The sequence below is a fragment of the Pinus tabuliformis genome, chromosome 3_2 (genome assembly GCF_031772625.1).
Source record: "Pinus tabuliformis cultivar Carrire ecotype Pingquan chromosome 3_2, CPIR1, whole genome shotgun sequence".
NCBI lineage: Eukaryota > Viridiplantae > Streptophyta > Pinopsida > Pinales > Pinaceae > Pinus > Pinus tabuliformis.
In genome coordinates, this window is record NC_142302.1 from 803,673,394 (window position 1) to 803,694,521 (window position 21,128).

Consider the following 21,128-nt stretch of genomic DNA (forward strand, 5'->3'; position numbering starts at 1 on the left):
ACAAAAGGAACAAAATTGAGAAGTTGTTCTTGAGGAAAAAGTTGAACTGGAACAACATTCCAAAGAGGACCATGAGAATCGCAGATACAAAAGTGAGGATGCCTTCCCAAGTCAGCCAAGCCAACCAGTAGGCTGAATTATAAAGCCCCATGATAAACATTGCCTGTCGGATCCCAAAAGATAGTTAGATAACAACGCCTATACCAACATGCAAAGTTGTTAAGTGAAATCATGATTCAAACTAAAAGAAAGCATTTCCTGCATAAATTCAAATGCTGAATCAGTGATTACCTTGGTTGGCTCCTTCAGGCAGGTAAGGAAACAAATCGACTGTTTTACACCTGAATGTAATTTTAGATACGAAGGGGTATGGCCTGTACTAAGTGGATTTAGACCAGTTTAGGTAGGGGATACATTAGCAGGCACCCAGGATGGATATTCAATAGATGGAAGGAAGGCTATGTTATACCTCCATTCATCTATCGAAGTGTGGAGACGGCCAAGGACAGACTCGTCAAGATGCATGAAAATCTACTTCAAGGATGAGGTTTTCACACATGGGTTCCATAAACAACAGAATTTAAATGACACAAAAGAGCGAAAGAATGGAAAACTTACTTTGCATCTTGTAGGATGTACACCCACTGTGTAGAACAGTCGACCTGTAAAAATGATTTATTAGTACTCGACCGAGTTAAAGATTGGCACTTCATTGAAATATCCACACAGAACCCCTGATACCAATGTTCCCAAAAATTTGTTAACAAATGGGAATTATCCCATCATTTTTCGGTATATTAGGCCATCGACATTGGCATACCAGAATATCATGTTGGCCAGAGCATGTGGTGACAAGACCATGTAATGCATCTGGCAGAGTGCATGTATAAACTTAACACATGTGGCCAGGAGACCCTGCAATGCATCTGAAATCTAATATCTGGTAGAGTGCATGGCAATAATTGTTACAGTTAACTAGTTATTAAAGGAAATATATTAATTTAATTAAATATGAATTAAAATGTAAAATTTGGCCCATGTTACAACCACGTATCTATCAGTTATGAGCACCAACATGCATACATATCACTATTTGACACGGTGATACCTATTGACTATTTATGTGAAAAATATGAAATAGATTTGGAAGAGCATAGGCAGAGGTCGTTCGAACAATTGTTGGAGCGATATATGAGAGGAAAAAGACAGAGATTGTTTGAATGATTTCTAGAACAACATATGAGAGGAGAAATAAGGGGCTCTATTGGTTCTCCATCCCAGTCCCAGTCCTTAATTCGAGTTTTGATCCTACGCTGGGCATCAGCTGTTTGCTAAAAAAAATTGAGATCCCTCAAGTAATTTGCTCTCAGTTACAAAAAGAAAGTTGTGCCAACCTGCATGGATGGGATAGATTGCTTGATATCAGACCAGGAAGGGGTGGATGGATAGATTGTGGGTGGTCAGTCAAGGACCTTGTATTAGCTCACCAAGCTTGCTCACCATGCTCCTGCGGGATAGTCAAGTAGCCTTATAGGGTTGTTAGCTCACTTATCTCATTGAACTGATTTAACTGCTTGAATTGTGCCAGATGAATTCTTGGATTATGGTTCCTCATACAGCCTCGTTTGAATTAATGAGATGATGGGACCAGGCTTCACAAGGGACACGCATAAGTTACAGGTTTGTTGGGAAAGGCATAAAGGACAGGATTTAGCACCAGTGCCAAACACCTGGAATACCAGAGCGTTGTGTTATTACGATATTTACAATACAAAATCCAGAGCGTTGTGTTATTACGGTATTTACAATACAAAATTTGTAGCCCCAAAATCGTCTAAACAATGCAGCTGAGGTAATTGCCTTCTCCTTTGCTATATTTCATAATCAAACTGAATAGAAATGTCAAAGAGACATCAATAAAAAAACAACCCACTGGTTTTCCCACTGATGGGTTGTAGATTTTGTGACTGATGTTGTCGGTTGTAAATTTTATGACTGATGTTGTAGCTGAGGCTGAAATTGAGAATGTGAATGTGGTTTGTCATCTCCATAGAGCTGAAAATGTGAATGTGGCTTGTCTTCTCTATAGAGCTATCAAGACCACTACTCTAGAAGCTTTGTTGTTAGCTCTCTAGAAGCTCTGTTATTGCCATGATTTCTCCATGAATATCTGTTGTTACCATTATTTATGCATGAAATCATGGTATTAGACCAACTGCAGATGAGAAAAATAGTGAAAATAGGCTTCAACAGTGACTCGAACCTGCGACACATCTGTTAGACCAACTCGTAGCTGTTGCACAGAAAGCTGGTAGTTGTTACATAGAAAGGTAATGGCAGCAATACACCTCCTCTCCTCTTGCCACAATACACCTCCTCTCCTCCTCTCGCCATGCTTGCCATTGTTGCACAGAAAACTGGTAATTGTTGCTGGTAGCTCTTGCACAGAAAGCTAATGGCACTGCTAAATTTAATGTATATTTTTTGCAGGCCGTGCAGGGGATTCTTTTGCCTCTAGCAGTCTAGTGTCCAAGGTTGTTGAATTTCTGAAGAAGACATCATGGTTCCGGGTATTCAACTAGCAATCTTTTGTCTTTGTTTTTATTCCTTGTATTCAACCAACAATATCATAGCAATCTCATGTATCTGTTTTTATTCATGGAATTCAACCAACAATCTCATGTCTCTGTTTGTATTCTGGGTATTCAACCAGCAATCTCCTACAGGCCCTTAACTCTCCTCGTTTTGCTTTCTAGATGGTACTTATATATCCATCTTATACTTCACATAGCTAGGGAATCACCCCTCTCCTTCTTCATTCCATTCGTGGTTTCATCAACCTCCACTGGTGGTCCTCAGAGCCACTCATAATCCCCTCCTTCATTCTTATTATAAGCCTCCCTACCCTTCGGTTCTCCCCTTTTTTTGCATATCCAGCTGTTTTTTGCATATCCAGCCTTCTGATTCTTTGGCTTTATGCTTATGGATGGAGATGACAGCACAGCGACATCTGTTCTGTAGACACCACAACAGCATGCAGAGTAGACACATTGCAACAAGTTTGTTGCTGGCAACTTCAAAGAAAGCCCATCAGTTCCGCAAAAACAATATCCAGAAGCTAGCATTTCATGCTGCTAGATTAATGTTAGCATTAATCAACAACTCCGAAAAATGAACAAGAAAGAACCAGACAAATGCAAGATAATATATGTTTTCAACGCCTCTGCCTCGGGAAGAGGGCAAATAAGATCGTAAATCACTATGGACTAAAAAACTTTGTTTATACTCGATAAACAGGTGCAAGCAAACAGGTCAACTAATGTTAACTACATCGTTTTTTATTACTATAGTCCCTGGCCATTTCCAGATGGCAGGGACTACTAAGCTAATGTAGAATTAAAGTTAAAGGTCTTGTTTATTACTACCCATCCTATTACTTAAACCTACAACTGATTTATTTATTTTTGTAAACTGAAAATTTTATATCAATTCAAGAAATATTACATCGTGATAGGCTAAGCTATCAACAAGTTATGCCCTCACCCATACCAAATTTATTTCCCATCATATACAAACAAAAAATGAATGAGATTGACTAATCAAAACTCAAAGACTACATATCAATGGCCCAACAGGGCCAAAATTTAACGAAAAGAAAAATATATCCAACGTGCTTCATTAAACATCTGCATTTTTGGGGCCTTGAGATACATTACTCACCAAGGTGATGAAAACCATCGTGAATATGGGATTCCATATGGGCCATGGGTCCTTCAAAGTTGTCCGTCCCATCTTCTAGGCGCTTATGGTTTTGATGTAGAGAGTCTTGATTGTTCCATTAACTATGGTGTACATCATTAGTGACGTTGATAACTTCATTCCTATTGTTGTGGTGTTTTAGTGCTTGTTGGTCAACTGATGCTTGCATAAGAAAAATTTGGCTTTCAACTCGACAAATCTACTTGTGAAATTCAATGACACTATAAATATAGTTGTGAAATGCACATAATTAGGGTATTGACTTTCATGTTGTACAATTTCTACAAACGTTTTGTATAACCAACATTGTCAAAAACTTGAATTGTGAAAGAATGTGTCATTTATATTTGTCTACACGTCAACCAAAACAATTATTTTCAACTTTCCATAGGTAAGATAAAGAAGTGAAAAAAAAATGATAATTGACCTTCCCAATCATTCTATGGTTATTAGCTATAATTTTTTTCAGCCAATTTTTCCCAAGCAAATAGCAATTTTCTTTGATTCTATTCATTGTACCATACATTCTTATAGTTGATTCCTCTTCTCACTACCTTTTCTTACCAAAAGACTAAGGTCCTTATCTCTTGTTTGTTTTTCTAATGCACAACCTTTGTTTATTGAGCCATCTATCTCGATTGCATTATCAGATAAGATAATGTAGCATTAAAGTTAAAGGTCATGTTTTTTGCTACCCATTATATTACTTAAACCTACAATCGATATTTTATTTTTTATGTAAGTCGAAAATTTAATATTAATGCAGGAGAATATTACATCATGATAGTCTCATATACCAGTAAGCTATGGCCTAACCCATACAAAATTTATTGCCCATCATATACAAACAGAAAAGTAATGAGATTGACTCATCAAAACTCGAAGACCACATGTTAATGGCCCAATAGGCCCAAAATTGAGAAAAACAAAAAATGCATATGACGTTCTTCATTAAACATCTGCATTGTTGAGAGCTTGAGCTACATTATCGTCCTCACCAAGGTGATCAAAAACATCATAAATATGGGATTCCATATGGGCCATGTGTCCTTCAAAGTTGTCCATCGAGTCTTCTAGGCACTTTTCGTTTCGACGGAGAGAGCCTTGACGATCCCAATTGTGCCATTGACTATGTTGTATTTCACTAAGGAAGCTAATGACTTCATTCCTATCGTTGTGGCGATCTTGTGCTTGTTGGTCAATCGATGCTTGCATCAGACAAAATTGGGCTTCTATGGAGTCAAAAAGGGTGGTAAAACTACTTTCATGGGCAATCCATATATAGGTTGTTCCAATTCCCCTTCATCAACTAGTGGGCCCCCTTGAGGGCCATCTCCATGGCCCTGTTGTCCCCCACCCTGTCATGGTTGGCCTCTCTATCTTTGCATGGAGGGCCTCACAACCAGGTTTTCTGGCACACCGCAAGGAACCTGCCAACCAGTCTATAGGAAATAATTGCACCCCACCCACATAAAGACTCATAATTGAGTGGGTATATAGGCACCTCTCGTGGTCCAAAACAACCAATGGTTGCCGCAAAACCCACTACAATACCACACTGAGCAAACGACTCCTTGAGGAGTAACCAAAGGCTGAAATGTATGCTCACCACTCTTATGGGCTTACATCAGAAAACATAGAGGGGAACTAGAAATGAGGCCCCGACACAAATTACCTTCCATGACTTATCAATACCATACCTATTACAACAGGGACCCCACTTTTTAGCCTTGGCATTGGATATTCACTCCGAATGCCACCACCTTGCTCGCTGACGGGCCAAGACGGGCCAAGAGAACCTCAATATCACTCATAAGAGATGCACCATGAAGAATTTGACCATACACACCAATACCACTCACCCCAAGATTATATCGCTAACCCAAACAACCTCAACCAACATTTAAAGCATGCAGTTGGTGAAACCCAAACCACAATTGTTATATACCAAGAGAAAGAACATAGTTACCTGCAAGTATTCGACCAAAGCCTACTCGGTATCTCCTCCACGGCTTCACACTGTCAGCTAACAAGGTACCTCACTGCATTCACCTCCGCCACAGACCTCTCTCACTGAGATAATCGAATTCCGGGACAAGTCGATTCCGAAGCCCAAATTTTTGCTTGATTAGTTTGAGAAGGTCACACTTCACCATCTCCACATAGCGAATATGCAACTGAGGTCTTGCATCGGCCGTTATACAGGCTTGGCCCTCTAAAGCGGCCACCTGTCAATTCGACAAATTCTCATCTCCCAAACCCTAAAAATTCTATTCATTACCACAGTTGCGGGTATTAAAACCCAAATGCTAACGAGAATGTTTCGCCTCTCACCTTTAGGCACCACTTGCCTCACTCTTGTCAATGAAATTACTTCCACACGGGGGGAAATAATTAGCCATGTTCGATGGATCATCCATGTTCGTCACCCCAATGGGTAAAAAGTACAATCGATTTAACTTCGAGGTTTTTATAGAAATAATATTATTTGACTTTCCATGTTTTTATTGAAAACAATATAATTTTCGTTGTGAGGTTGTATTTCTTTTGGCATAAATATAAACGTTTTCAGCATTCTAAATATTTTTCCAACATATATATTTTGACCTACATAATAAGATTTAATTAGTTATATTTGCGGTTAAAAATGGATAGGTATTTCATTTACTTTACTTTAGCTATATTTTAACTAAGTTTTAGAAACTAGCTATTAAAATAAGATTTAATTAGTTATATTTGTGGTTAAAAATGGATCCGTATTTCATTTACTTTAATTTAGCTATATTTCAACTAAGCTTTAAAAACTAGCTTCTATGTTAATCCTTGGTTGCCATCAAAATGTTATAATGATTTCAACCCAAAAAAATCCCCCATAAACCCAAAGACATTTGGAGCACGCAAATTTTGTTTTATAATTTTTTATTTTAATTAAAATTAATAACATAGATGTAAAATTTGTAAAAAGAACAAAATCCCCAATAAACCCAAAGACATTTGGAGCATGCAAATTTTTTTTTTTACAATTATTTATTTTAATTAAAATTAATAACATAGATGTAAAATTTGTAAAAATAACAAATTATGATATAGTAATGAAAAATTGCTGACCTCAATCTTTCAAACACACTCATAAATAGTTTTATAAAATTATGTTTTTCTAATCGCAACATTACACAGTAAGATATTGTGGTAATAAAAAACTGTTTGCTTCCAACTTTCAAACACACGAATAGATAATTTTATGAAATTATGTTTTTTTAATCGTAACAATACACACAAGTAACATAATGGAATGCTTTTATTTAACGAACAAAACTTTAATTTAATTAATAAAACCATCGACCAAGGTATATCTTTATTGTTTGTTGAATAGTAGATTCAAGATAGGTAGAGCAGGTTGGATTATATTTACCAATCCTCTCTGACCTTTAGAGAACAAAATATTTATCAATTTTTTACACTTCAAAGTATTAATCTATATTGAAAAAGGGGGTTTTGTTAATTATATGAACAGTGTGATAAGTATGGTATTGTTCACTTATTTTTTGAATAGTTGAATGTAAATTTTAATTTCTCACATAAATTGAAAACAATTTTTTTTAAATTCGAAAGCAGGAGTTCCATATTTTAATTTACTCTTTATGGTTAGCAAATAAAATATGAACACTCAAATATGAGAAATTATTTGCCAATCTTATGAAAATAAGAAATATATATTTTTTTTACGCATTGATATGCCCTTCTTTAAAAAAGAGGGAGTAACTTAGGAATATCCTTAGCCCATAACGGTAGGAAAACTAAAAAATAAAAACTGAATTAAGCAATTTTCTGCTTACAATAACCCAAAAAATTAGGCAGGAACAAGTTGCCCTTAATACTACCCAAAACAAAATCGACAAGAACAAAAACATTGCATAAACCTCTTACTGTTTGCATTCACTGACAGACGGCATGGTGACTAGTATCGTCTTTGTTCAAGGCCCTGTGGTTAGAAAAGACATCTATTAAGTTACGGACATGAATAGAAACATCGCATAAACCTCTCAGTGTTGCATCCACTAACATGTGGAGTGGTGACCAGTGACTAGTGACGGTATTTGTTCAACTTCTTGCGGTTAGAAAGGACATCCTAATGCAGAGCTGAGAGGAACAAATTCACAAACAAACAATTCTTGAATTATTAATTTTTTATTTTTTTTAAATTTAGTTTTATAAATAAATTATATTGTTATTTATTCTGAGGAAAAACACCCTTGAATTTTTCAAAGAGGAGACTTTTTTTTTTTCTAGATATTTGGAGGAAATTGAGAAAAATTTTCCCAATTTCTAGAACTTATCCTAACTTTTTAATTTCCATCGAATTCTGAAAGTCTCATAAAATCTAAAATATTCCAAACTAAATAAATAAATAAATACAAAATAAATTCCAAATTAAATAAATAAATACAAAATAAAACATATATTTGAGCCGCATCCATTAATTTCATACTATTTTAACCTAATATTTACACTATGGCAGAAAAACGAAGAAGGGAGGACTGTCATTGCCATATTCAAATTTGAAAAACGAATAAGGAAGAACTGTCTTTGCCATATTCAAATTTGAAATAGGAACGACTTTCAAATTTCAAATGAATGGAATGATCTCGTATCATCCATATGATTGTGTCTCCGGATATGATCCATACAAGAATGCTCCATGGATGCCTATGTGATGGCTATCCGCACGACGACAAGAGCAGCAGGATGTTGAGGAATGGTGAATGGTTATGTAGATAATGTCAAGATTTTTTCTGGTAAAATTTCAAAAACAAAAGAGAGACAATGCTCTCTTTATCTCCAGGATCTTAACACATGGAAGCAAAAAAAAATTTCTCCAGAGAACAGAGTTTCAACAACACACATAAAATTTTCTATTCATTAATAAACTGTCTGTTACATATTTCTTCCTCTCTCTCAGAGGGATTCACCAAGAACATTTCAACAAAAAAAATTACTGTCTCCTCCTGAGATTTTACACTCCTATGTGTAAAAATCTCTTTTACATTCACTGTTGTAAAAACAAAATCTTACATTTACTGCTCTAAAGAAAAATTTCTTTTACATGTTCTGTTGTCCATTACATTTCGTTTCTTCAACAAAAAAAATTCTTCATGCTGCTGCATTTTTCATATTCACACTGCTGTGTGAAAAACTTCTACATTCCCGAGCTGCTCTGTTCTAGTTTTTTTTCATCTTCGCACTGTTGTGCGTATATCCTCTCTCACACTACACAACTTACATTACTCTTCATATGTGATAACAAAAAGCATTACAATTTTTTTTTTTTTTTAACAAAAAAAACGACTACCAAAATAAAACATTACAATATTACATGCCGTAAAAAAAAATAAACTTAAAGACTTTTACCTACTATCTACGACCATGATAAATTCATTAAATGCCTTAATGATAAAATCGGCGGTCAAACCAAATTTTTTTTTTACTCCACGCAATCTCCATGCCCTGCAGACCTGTACGCAGCTTTGACTTGATCGACGGTGGACAGTCATCCTTGCAATCGAACGAATATCGCTTGCCCAAACTGAACGAGCGTTACGTCCCGATAAAAAGTGGTTTTGCAGAGAGTACAGTGGACGCGTGGCAGATTTTTATTGCATCGGGGGCGATTGAAGGAATACCACTCCTTCCGCAAAAGCGGTCTGATGGAGTCTGGGTGGTTTTCAGCTGAATTAATGCGCAGTTGAAATTAATATTTCAACACTCCCCTTTAATTTCAACTGTTGGACGTTCAGTCATACCCAAACATTTCCTCAAAAATTCAAAGCTTTTCTGGTCCAATGGCTTGTCAGAATGTCTGCAACCTGTTCCTGAGTCCTACAATGTTTTAAAACAATTTTTCCATTGCTTACCAATTCCCTGATGTAATGAAACCTTGTGTCAATGTGCTTCGTTCTCTTATGAAACACCGAATTCTTAGATAATGCAATAGCTGAGCTATTGTCACAAAAAATCATCGTTCCTTTTGCCTGCTCTTGGCCTAAGCTCCTTAACATTCTTCTCATCCAAACTGCTTGACATGCTGCTGCTGTCGCTACCACATATTCTGCCTCTGCTATAGACAATGCCACAATATGCTGTTTCTTAGAAGCCCATGAAATGGCTCCTGATCCCATGTGAAAAACATAACCGGATGTGCTTTTCCGATCATCTACACTTCCAGCCCAATCACTATCAGTGTATCCAGTTAAATCTGAACATTCTGAGATAGTATATAAAATGCCAAACCTTTTAGTACCTTTAACATACCTCAGAATCCCTTTTGCTCCCTGCCAATTTGCTTCTTTTGGCCTCTTCATGAATCTGGAAATTAAACTAACATCAAACATTATATCTGGCCTAGTTGCAGTCAAATACATGAGGCTGCCAACTATGCTCTTGTACAAACTAGGATCAAAATCCTTGCTGCTGTCCTCTTTGCTAAGTTTTAATCCCATCACTGTGGGAGTGATTACTGTCTTGTTGTCCTGCATATTGAATCTCTCCAACATTTCATTAACATATTTTGCTTGTGAAATAAAAATTCCATTTTCATTTTGATCTACTTCTATTCCTAAGAAGTATCTCAGCAAACCCATGTCAGTCATCTCAAATTCTTCTTTCATGACTGATTTGAAATTTTCAATGAGGTAGTCATCATTACCTATGAAAATTACATCATCAACATATAACACAACAACTAGAATTTTACCATCATTTTCTTTGATGTAGAGAGTGGGTTCTCCCTCACACTTCTCAAACCCTTTTTCCAGTAGATAGGAATCTATCCTACTGTACCATGCTCTTAGCGCTTGCTTCAGCCCATAAAGGGTTTTTTTCAATCTGCATACTTTGTGTTCTTGGCCTTTCTTCTCATAGCCTAGAGGTTGCTCAATGTAAACCTCTTCCATTAACACTCCATTTAGGAACGCTGACTTCACGTCCATTTGGTAAAATTTCCACTTCTTTTGTGCTATTATGGACAACACTGATCTCACTGTTTCCATTCTTGCAACCGGTGCAAAAGTTTCCTCATAGTCTCTCCCATACTGCTGCTTATATCCTTTGACAACCAGCCTTGCCTTGTGTCTTTCTATTTTGCCTTCAGCATTACTCTTGGTCTTGTAAACCCATTTAACTCCAATGACTTCTTTTCCTTTTGGTAGTTCAACCAAATCCCATGTCTTTTTTCTTTCTATGGCATTAATCTCCTCATCCATAGCTTCTATCTATTTCCTATCCTTAATTGCACCTTTGAAATGAATAGGGTCATCAACATGACAATACAAAGCAAACAAGGAATTCATACCTCATCATAAATGTCACTTAAATTTCTGAACTTCTTACCTCTTTCATTTGGTGTACAAGTTCTTGAAGAAGCACTTGAATTTCTTCCTTGTGGTGTGCTTGGAGAAGCACTTTCATTTCTCCTCAAGGGTGCCTCTCGCTGTCCTTGTGTTGGCACTATTGTTTGGGGATGTATTTCAGTCATCTCCTCATCATCTTCATCATGAGACAAACAATTTTTGACATTCACTGTTTTCTCTATGCTTCCATCTCAAGCATCCTCCTCAATGAATTGAACATCTCTGCTCACAAAAAACTTCTTGGTGGATGGGATATACAACCTGTAAGCTTTGGATTCCTCACTGTATTCAATGAAAATACATTTCTCCCATTTGCTGTCCAATTTCTTCCTTAGCTGATCTGGAATGTGTGCATAAGCCACACATCCAAAAAATTTCATGTGGGTGACTCCTTGCTTTCTCCCACTCCATGCTTCTTCTGGCACTCTGTTCATGACTGCTTTTGTAGGACACCTATTCAAAATATATACTGCACAGTGTACAGCTTCAGCCCAATAATCATTTGGCAAATGCTTTGCCTTCAACATGCTCCTCGCCATATCCATGATTGTCATGTTCTTTCTTTTAGCAACTCCATTTTGCTGCGGGGTGTACCTAGCTATAAATTGCTTATGAATACCATTTTCTCTACAAAACCGTAGGAATTCCTTGGAGATATATTCACCTCCTCTATCAGTTCTCAAAATTTTGATATGCAGCCCACTTTGGTTTTCCACAAGTGCTTTGAAATTTTGAAATTTTTCAAACACTTCACTTTTGTTCTTAAGGAAATAGACCCAAGTTTTTCTTGTAAAATCATCAATGAATGTTAGAAAATATTGGTTTCATGCTAATAATGGAGTTTGCATTGGTCCACATAAGTCTGAGTGGACAATCTCTAAGGGTGCCTTTGCCCTTATGCTTTTCCCTGATGGAAAACTTTCTCTGTGTTGTTTCCCCAAGATACAACCTTCACAAAGGCTGTCTGGTTTCTTTATCAATGGTAATCCTCTTAACATTAATTTTCTACTCAACAAGTTAAGACCTCCAAAGTTGAGATGTCCAAATCTCAAGTGCCACAACCAATTTTCATCCTTTGGTACGCTTTGGAAAGCCTCTTGTGTCACTGCTGCAATTACTTCTTTATTTTTCAAATCTGCACTTATTTTGAGAGGGAACATCCTGATTCTCGTCATCTTCACTTCAGCAATACATCGTTTTCTGGGTGCTCTATCCATGATGGTGCATACATCATTCTCAAAGAAAACATTGTAACCCTTTTGAACAAGTTGTCCAATACTTAAGAGGTTACACTTCATTCCAGGAACATAATAGACATCTGCTATGGTTTTCTTTTCACCTTTCTTTATAAATATTTTAACTTTTCATTTTCCCATAACAGAAATTTTACTATCAGTCCCAAGTGTGAATTGTGATTTCACATTTTGTTCTAAAGCAGAAAACAGGGCTATGTTTCCTGTCATCTGGTTGCTGCAACCGGAGTCTAGAAACCATATATCATCACAGTTTGTTTCAGCCATATTACAAGCTAAAAGCACATTATCTTTGCTGATATTTTCTCTAGTGATATTTGCACTAGATCTATTATTCATATCATGCTGCTTCTTCCTACATTCATTTGCATAATGCCCATATTTTTTACAGTAATAACATTGGACTTGGGATTTTTCATACCTTTGTCCTTGAGCATGATGTTTTCCACTTTGTTGACTACTGTTTTGGCCTTGGTTCTGATTTGGATTGCTGCCTCTTCCTTGAGCATTTGCTGGACTGTTTCTTCCACCTCTATTTTGGCTTTTGCCTCTTCCTCTCTTGTTTCCTCTGCCTTGACCTCTTCCTCTTCCAAAGGACATCTGGGTCTTGAAGGCTTGCTCTAGAGATGAATTTTCATTTCTACTCAACCTCTGCTCATGTGTTATCAGTGATGCATGTATTTCATCAACTGAAAAGTTTGTGAGATCCTTTGTCTCTTCTATGGTGGTGACAATCACATCGAACTTTGAGGGTAGGACCCTCAACAGTTTCTCCACAATCTTCATTTCTTCAAGAGTTTCTCCATGAGATCTTATTTGTGTGACCAGACCAATCACATGTGTGAAGAATGAGTCAATATTGTCTGACTCCTTCATGCATAGATTCTCAAAATCTCTCCTCAGCAACTGTAGTTTTGCAGTCTTCACTTTCTCTATGCCTTGATAGGCTGTCTTGAGAGTTTGACATGCTTCTTTGGATGCCTTGGCTGCTGCTATCCTTGGAAACATACTCTCATGCATTGCTTGATACAAAAATACAAGGGATTTTGAATCCTTCTTCCTATTGCTCTTCAACAGATCTTTCTCTGCCTGAGTTAATATGTTAAACTCATCTTCATCTTCTGGTTCTTCAAACCCATATTCAACAAGTTCCCATAAATCTTGTGAGGCAAACAGGGCTCTCATGGTTATTGCCCAATAGTCATAGTTTTTCCCATTAAACTGTGGGAGCTGAGTATTAAACATACCCATGATAGTGCTGGTGCTGGCCATTCCTTTCACTCTCAGCTATGCTTCAAATATTTGACTGTGCATTTAAAAAACATTGACTATCTTCAACAGCTACACAAAGAGAAACTTTGAGAAATAACTTGGATTCTTTTGCCTGAGAATTCACTCTGCTGGAGAAGTTATTGCAGCAAAAAAACTCCTTCCTTCAGCTTCTTTGACACCTTCAAAGAGTCTGGATCTGCTCTGATACCACTGTTGGGAATTTTTCTGGTAAAATTCCAAAAACAAAAGACTGAACACAGAGACAATGCTCTGTTTATCTCCAGGATCTTAACACAGGGAAGAAAAAAAAAAATTCTCCAGAGAACGGAGTTTCAACAACACACATAAAACTTTTTATTCATTAATAAATTGCCTGTTACATATTTTTTCCTCTCTCTCAGAGGGATTCACTAAAAACATTTCAACAAAAAAAAAATTACTTTGTCTCCTCCTGAGATTTTACACTGCTGTGTGTAAAAATCTCTTTTACATTCACTGCTGTAAAAACAAAATCTTACATTTACTGCTGTAAAGAAAAATTTCTTTTACATGTGCTGCTGCCCATTACATTTCGTTTCTTCAACAAAAAAAAATCTTCATGCTGCTGCATTTTTCATATTCACACTGCTGTGTGAAAAACTTCTACATTCCCGAGCTGCTCTGTTCTAGTTTTTTTCATCTTCGCACTGCTGTGCGTATATCCTCTCTCACACTACACAACTTACATTACTCTTCATATGTGATAACAAAAAGCATTACAATTTTTTTTTAACAAAAAAAAACGACTACCAAAATAAAACATTACAATATTACATGCCGTAAAAAAAATAAACTTAAAGACTTTTACCTACTATCTACGACCATGATAAATTCATTAAATGCCTTAATGATAAAACTCGAGGTCAAACCAATTTTTTTTTTACTCCACGCAATCTCCATGCCCTGCAGACCTGTACGCAGCTTTGACTTGATCGACGGCGGACAGTCATCCTCGCAATCGGACAAATATCGCTTGCCCAAACTAAACGAGTGTTACGTCTCGATAAAAAGTGGTTTTGCAGAGAGTACAGTGGACGCGTGGCAGATTTTTATTGTATCGGGGGCGATTGAAGGAATACCACTCCTTCCGCAAAAGCGGTCCGATGGAGTCTGGGTGGTTTTCAGTTGAATTAATGCGCAGTTGAAATTAATATTTCAACAGATAAGCAGTAACTGTTGGATGTTTTTGTTGGAAGTAATGTTTCTATGTAGATGTTTTTGTTGAAAGTAATGTTTCTATGTCATGTGCAAGTATTTCTATGTAGATGTTTTTGTTGAAAGTAATGTTTCTATGTCATGTGTAAGTATTATTGTGAGACTTGATCGACGGCGGACAGTCATCCTCGTAATCGGACAAATATCGCTTGCCCAAACTGAACGAGCGTTATGTATCGATAAAAAGTGGTTTTGCAGAGAGTACAGTGGACGCGTGGCAGATTTTTATTGCATCGGGGGCGATTGAAGGAATACCACTCCTTCCGCAAAAGCGGTCCGATGGAGTCTGGGTGGTTTTCAGCTGAATTAATGCGCAGTTGAAATTAATATTTCAACAGATAAGCAGTAACTGTTGGATGTTTTTGTTGAAAGTAATGTTTCTATGTAGATGTTTTTGTTGAAAGTAATGTTTCTATGTCATGTGCAAGTATTTCTATGTAGATGTTTTTGTTGAAAGTAATGTTTCTATGTCATGTGTAAGTATTATTGTGAGACTTGATCGACGGCGGACAGTCATCCTCGCAATCGGACAAATATCGCTTGCCCAAACTGAACGAGCGTTACGTCTCGATAAAAAGTGGTTTTGCAGAGAGTACAATGGACGCGTGGTAGATTTTTATTGCATCGGGGGCGATTGAAGGAATACCACTCCTTCCGCAAAAGCGGTCCGATGGAGTCTGGGTGGTTTTCAGCTGAACTAATGCGCAGTTGAAATTAATATTTCAACAGATAAGCAGTAAGTGTTGGATGTTTTTGTTGGAAGTAATGTTTCTATGTAGATGTTTTTGTTGAAAGTAATGTTTCTATGTCATGTGTAAGTATTATTGTGAGTTTTTAGGAATCAATCTAAAAATTGTTGATTCCTAAATAATATATGTGTCGAAATCAGTGTTTTAAGTCTTATATATGATAACCATTTTGATTGATTTGTGATTTGTAAAACCATTATCTCTAGCTATTCTTTAAATTACTTAGAATCATTATCTATACGCATCGAAATTAGTGTTTTAAATCTTATATATTGTAACTATTTTGATTGATTTGTGATTTGTAAAACCATTATCTCTCACTATTCTTTGATTTGTGATTTTTAAAACCATTATTAGAGCCCTGAAGGTCACTGCATAATTTTTTTTATGTGATTGCGTCATTGTCATATGGGGGATTGTGGTCATTTTTGTGTAATTTTTTTTTATGTGATTTCTCGCGTCATTGTCATATGGAGGATGGTGGCCATTTTTATATTCTCCATATTTGTTTAGCATATTGATAGTGAGAGTGCGTTGTTTCCCTGTTATTCTGGTTTGTGTGAATGGTAGTTAGATATTTCCCTGTGGAGTCGATAGCAAGGTCAAACGTGGATTAATTTGAATGAAAGGCCGACGAATCGAGATGAGGTGAAATCGACCTGTGCAAGCGTTATTGTGGAGCACCAGTAGCAGATTATGCACCAGCAGTGATTAAGCACCAACAACGGATTTCACAACTCTGGTATGGTGTTCCCGCAGTCATATTTCTCGTTTTTTGAGAAAATTGATTCGTTGGCAGGTCGCTGCATTCCATATCTATTGTGTTGCTTCCCTCGGCTCCTTTGATTTATTTCGCTGCCTCCACCCACTATGTTTCATCCATGCAGAGGTCACATCTTGGATGGAAGAATTCCTCAGGCTCGAATTCTCAGAGGAATACCAAGAAAATTGTGTATGAGGGTAGGTGATACCCTCCAACTGTGCGTGATTGAGATTTAGCAATTTTGGAAAGTTGAAAACACTATTTCTAAATGGAGGGTATCAACAGCAAAACGATTTGTTCATCTCCTAGATCCGTGCAGGAGAATTGTTGAGGAATGAACACAAATGACTGAGAAAGTCGATTGCTATGTCTCGTAAGCGATCGATGGACACGACATTCTTGACATATGTTGTCTACAGATTTATGCATTAAAAACGTTGCAACACTATGTTTTTTTTTATATAGAGTTGAAATTCAAGTGGGATTCAAGATCCGGTAGTTCCACAATCATCAAAATCACGGATTTTAAGGCTGATTTGCTGTCCCTTAATTGGTTACGTAGTGACTGCATAAGGCTGTCTAAAATCCACGAGTTGCCAATGAGTAAATATATTTATGGTTTATTTTCCGGCTGAACCACCGTGAGTCTGAAGAGATGGATAGTTCGTAAGTAAAAAAAATCGACCTTTGTCTCTTGAAATGAAAGGAGTCGGAAAGGAGTCGGGGCTAGTATGACCCTAAATTTTCCGAGAAAAAAAAAATTTGTTTCCGTATTGTCTTTATGAATCCGCCTTTCCGAATAAGAGTTGAGTTGTTGTGTGGAATATTAGGTCTGCATCATTCCTAGCTTCCCAATGAAATTCTTATGTTTGCAGACTCGTGGTCAAAGCAATAACTGAAGGAGCTCCAACCCAACGTTAAAAAAAAAAAACAGATTCTTGTGAAAGATGGATTTTTTTCATTGGAAAAATTTAATGGGCATAACTTCCCTACGTGGAAGGTTAAAATTCAGTAGGAATTGATGAATAAAAATGTATGGGTGCGTGTTAATGGCACTTAAAAAGCACCCATAGATCTGGCTCAATTACTCTTTTGGCAGAAATGGGAGGAAAAAGCAAAATCCATTATTGGTCTTTTTCTTTAAGATTCTCAGCTTCACTTAATAGATTTAGGGAAATTTTATGCAGAAATTTGGGAAGAATTAAGTCAAATATTTGTAGATAGAGTTGTAAATGTAAAGTTCATTTTAAAATTACACTTATTCAAACTGAAAATGCATGATGACACGTTATTGGCTACTCATATAAATGAGCTAAAATCTCTCATAAGGCGAAACAAGCTCTAAAATAGATGATGAAGATGCAAGGGTTATATTGTTAAATAGCTTATCTTAAAATTATGAAAGTATTATTTTTACTTTAAGCCAATTATCTATTAAATCTCTAGATGAGATGAGAGTAGCACTCCTAGCAGAAGAAAAGAGAATGAAAACGGTGAGATATTGAAGGCAATTTAAAAAATGGAATTGCACTCCTTTCAAAAGAGAAGAAGAAAAACAAGAGCTCAGTTGAATGTTTCTATTATCGGAGACAAGGACATATAAGACTGAGTTGCAAGACCCATGCCAAAGGTCTTCTGAAAAGAAAACTGAAAGAGTCAACAAATTTGGCTAACACAGAAGATATATCAAATTCTATGTTTGAAAATTCTGCAGAACCTGAGAGTGAGGAAGAATACAATCCTAACCCTCTCAAACTCTTCTAATATTTAGGCATCTATATGCAGCGTTATTGTGTGGTGTGCGTTGGAGTTTTGTTATATTATAGTGTGTTATTGTCCAAGTGTAATGTGTGAAAAATCAAATGAAGATCCAATTATAGAAGAGATTAACATATTTTCAAATTGGCGGTTCTTGATGAATAGGGTGACACAAGAACATATCACTAATTTGATTATGTATAATCTGTTATATGATGGTGGCACAGTGTGGAGCCAGAAACATCAGCTTACAGGTTAATTTGACAATGTGTTTAAGAGGTCATCTTGTAAAATTGACTTATGAATACATTTAGTACTCACGTTGCCTTCCTAGATAATTAGTGAATACAGCGGAAGACCATGTGTCCAACAGATGGAGGTATGTCCATAGGATGGCTCAGTATCGAAACTGGCCCGTCGTGCTCCGAGAGGTCGAGAAGTGTCAATTCTGCAAAGTACATAAAAGATTGTCTAAAGCAGTTAAGTTTTAAATGGAAGTCAAGTGACAGCTCGAAGCTGTGGTGGTCAAAGAGCGGTGTTTGCGAGATTCTAGAGTGAGTGTGAGTGATGATGAAGACTTGTAAGACAAATATCATATTGGTATTGTAATATGTGTAACTAATGTAAGGATTAAGGGAGGGTGTTGGGAGTAATGCTTCCATGTCATGTGTAAGTGCCATTGTCAGTCCCTAGGTGTCAGTTTAGAGATCGTTGATTCCTATATAATGAATTGGAGTCATGATCTATATGTATCAAAATCAATATGTTAAATGTTACATATTGTAAATGTTATGATCAATAATAAAACAATATTTGTGGTTGTTTTGTGTTGTGTACAACCATTCTCTCTCACTGTTCTCTTTAAATTTCTATCAGCCCCATGTATGCATGCCATCTGATATGCAAAGTCTTAATGTCTTTACTTATGCATCAATAGCGCCCGCCTATTTAGTGGGGGAAGGCACTGGGAATTTCACTAGAATTTTCCAATTTAGAAGAGTATTTATTCCTTGTACTACAATGAGATGGGATGTAAACGGAAATGGTAATGGAGGGCCCAGTTAACCATGTTAACAAGTTTGAACAACCTGCAATCGAAATAAGTTTGGTTCATAGAAACAATATAACCAAGAGATGTAGTGAAATTCATTGGCTGCATATTTGTCGATAACTCGTCTCACTTGCGGTATTCTTTGCATTTCGGTCGTCCTGAGTTGGTGACAAAATTGATTGCACTATGAGAGCTGACCAGAATAGAGAAAGAACTCGGAACAAGACCAATACGATTTAAAGAGACAAATGCCAATAAGCGGTGGCCCAATAAACATCCCAACATGTAAAGTGACTTTAGTGTTCATACCAACTCCTTAAACCCAACCTTAGTAATCTATATGGCATTCTATATGGAAATGTAACCCAGGTTTATAAAATTTAAGAGAATGTTTGTAATCTATGGCATTCTATATAGAATTTGTAACCCAGGTTCATAAAATTTAAGAGTTCAAATGTACATATGTTAATGTCCATATTCACTAAGACAGATTCAATCTCTACTTTCTCTTAAATTGGGATTTGCATTTCCCTTAAAAGATTGTTTAATTCGCCTATAGAGACAGGCGTTCTTTATGTAGAAGGTTTCTTGCAGATATCAAGTTATTCCACATAATCTCTTCTATATGTTCTTTTAAATTACCAATGCAAGTATTAGATTACCTTTACATGAGGAGTACTAACCTCTAATAAATATAATCTCTATAACTCGACTTCACAACACCATTAATTGTGAAGATATATCTCAGCTGTTCAAATTTTTACATTTTGTAACAAAAGATCCAAGCATTCCAACAAAAACTTATTGCAAATAACTTTGTATAGAGTGAAAATAACAAAACGAGTTCCACAAATAGATACCCTTCCATAATACCAACCCTAAATACAGAGTTTGACTTTTACAAGTCTTCATCAACTTAATAAAAATAAAAATACAAATGTCTTAAAATAAATTAAAAATATAATAAAATATTTCATATTATATATTATAAAAATAATAAAATTATAATAAACATATTTAATCAAATCTTTTACCAAATAACCCTGTCTACTAAAATTATTTACCCATGTCAATAGTATTGTTCTATGAAATAAAACTAATATCATATGATTACAGAAAAAGGGTTTAATCGTGGGTTTGGTATATTTTAAAATATCAATTTTACAACAATTCAGCTAGTCAACTTTTAAGCATTATGTTTTTTCGGTCGTCTTAAAATATCGATTATTATTTTAATTTGCTTATGAGGTAGGTATATGTAGGTCATCTTAGTATATCAATTATTATTTTAATTTTCTTATTAGATAGGTATATGTAATTTTATAACAACTCAACTTTTAAGCATTATGTTTTTAAGCATTATGTTTTTTCGGTCATCTTAACATATCGATTATTATTTTAATTTGCTTCTGAGGTAGGTATATGTAGGTCATCTCAACATATCAATTATTATTTTAATTTTCTTATTAGATAGGTATATGTAGTGTTGGCATTGCACAAAGCCAGCGAAATTTAATATAAAAATTAATATTTCTAACAAAAAAAAATATAATTTTTCCAATTTAATAATTTTCTGGAAGTCTTTTTGCGCTTTCTGTTTTTTTAAGAAATTGTTAATTTGTTACGTGTTTGTTTGCTGCACCCAACGCACGCTACTGCAAAATATTCTAGGAAATCTGTTAGAGCCAGAAAAGTAAAGGGTCAATGTTCGCCATCAGTAGAAACAATATAACCAAGAAATGAAGTGAAATGTAGTGGCTGCGTATTGTTGGAAATAATAATTTCAACTACCGCAATAAATAGCCTGCCATTAGTAGAAACAATATAACCAAGAAATGAAGTGAAATGCAGTGGCTGCATATT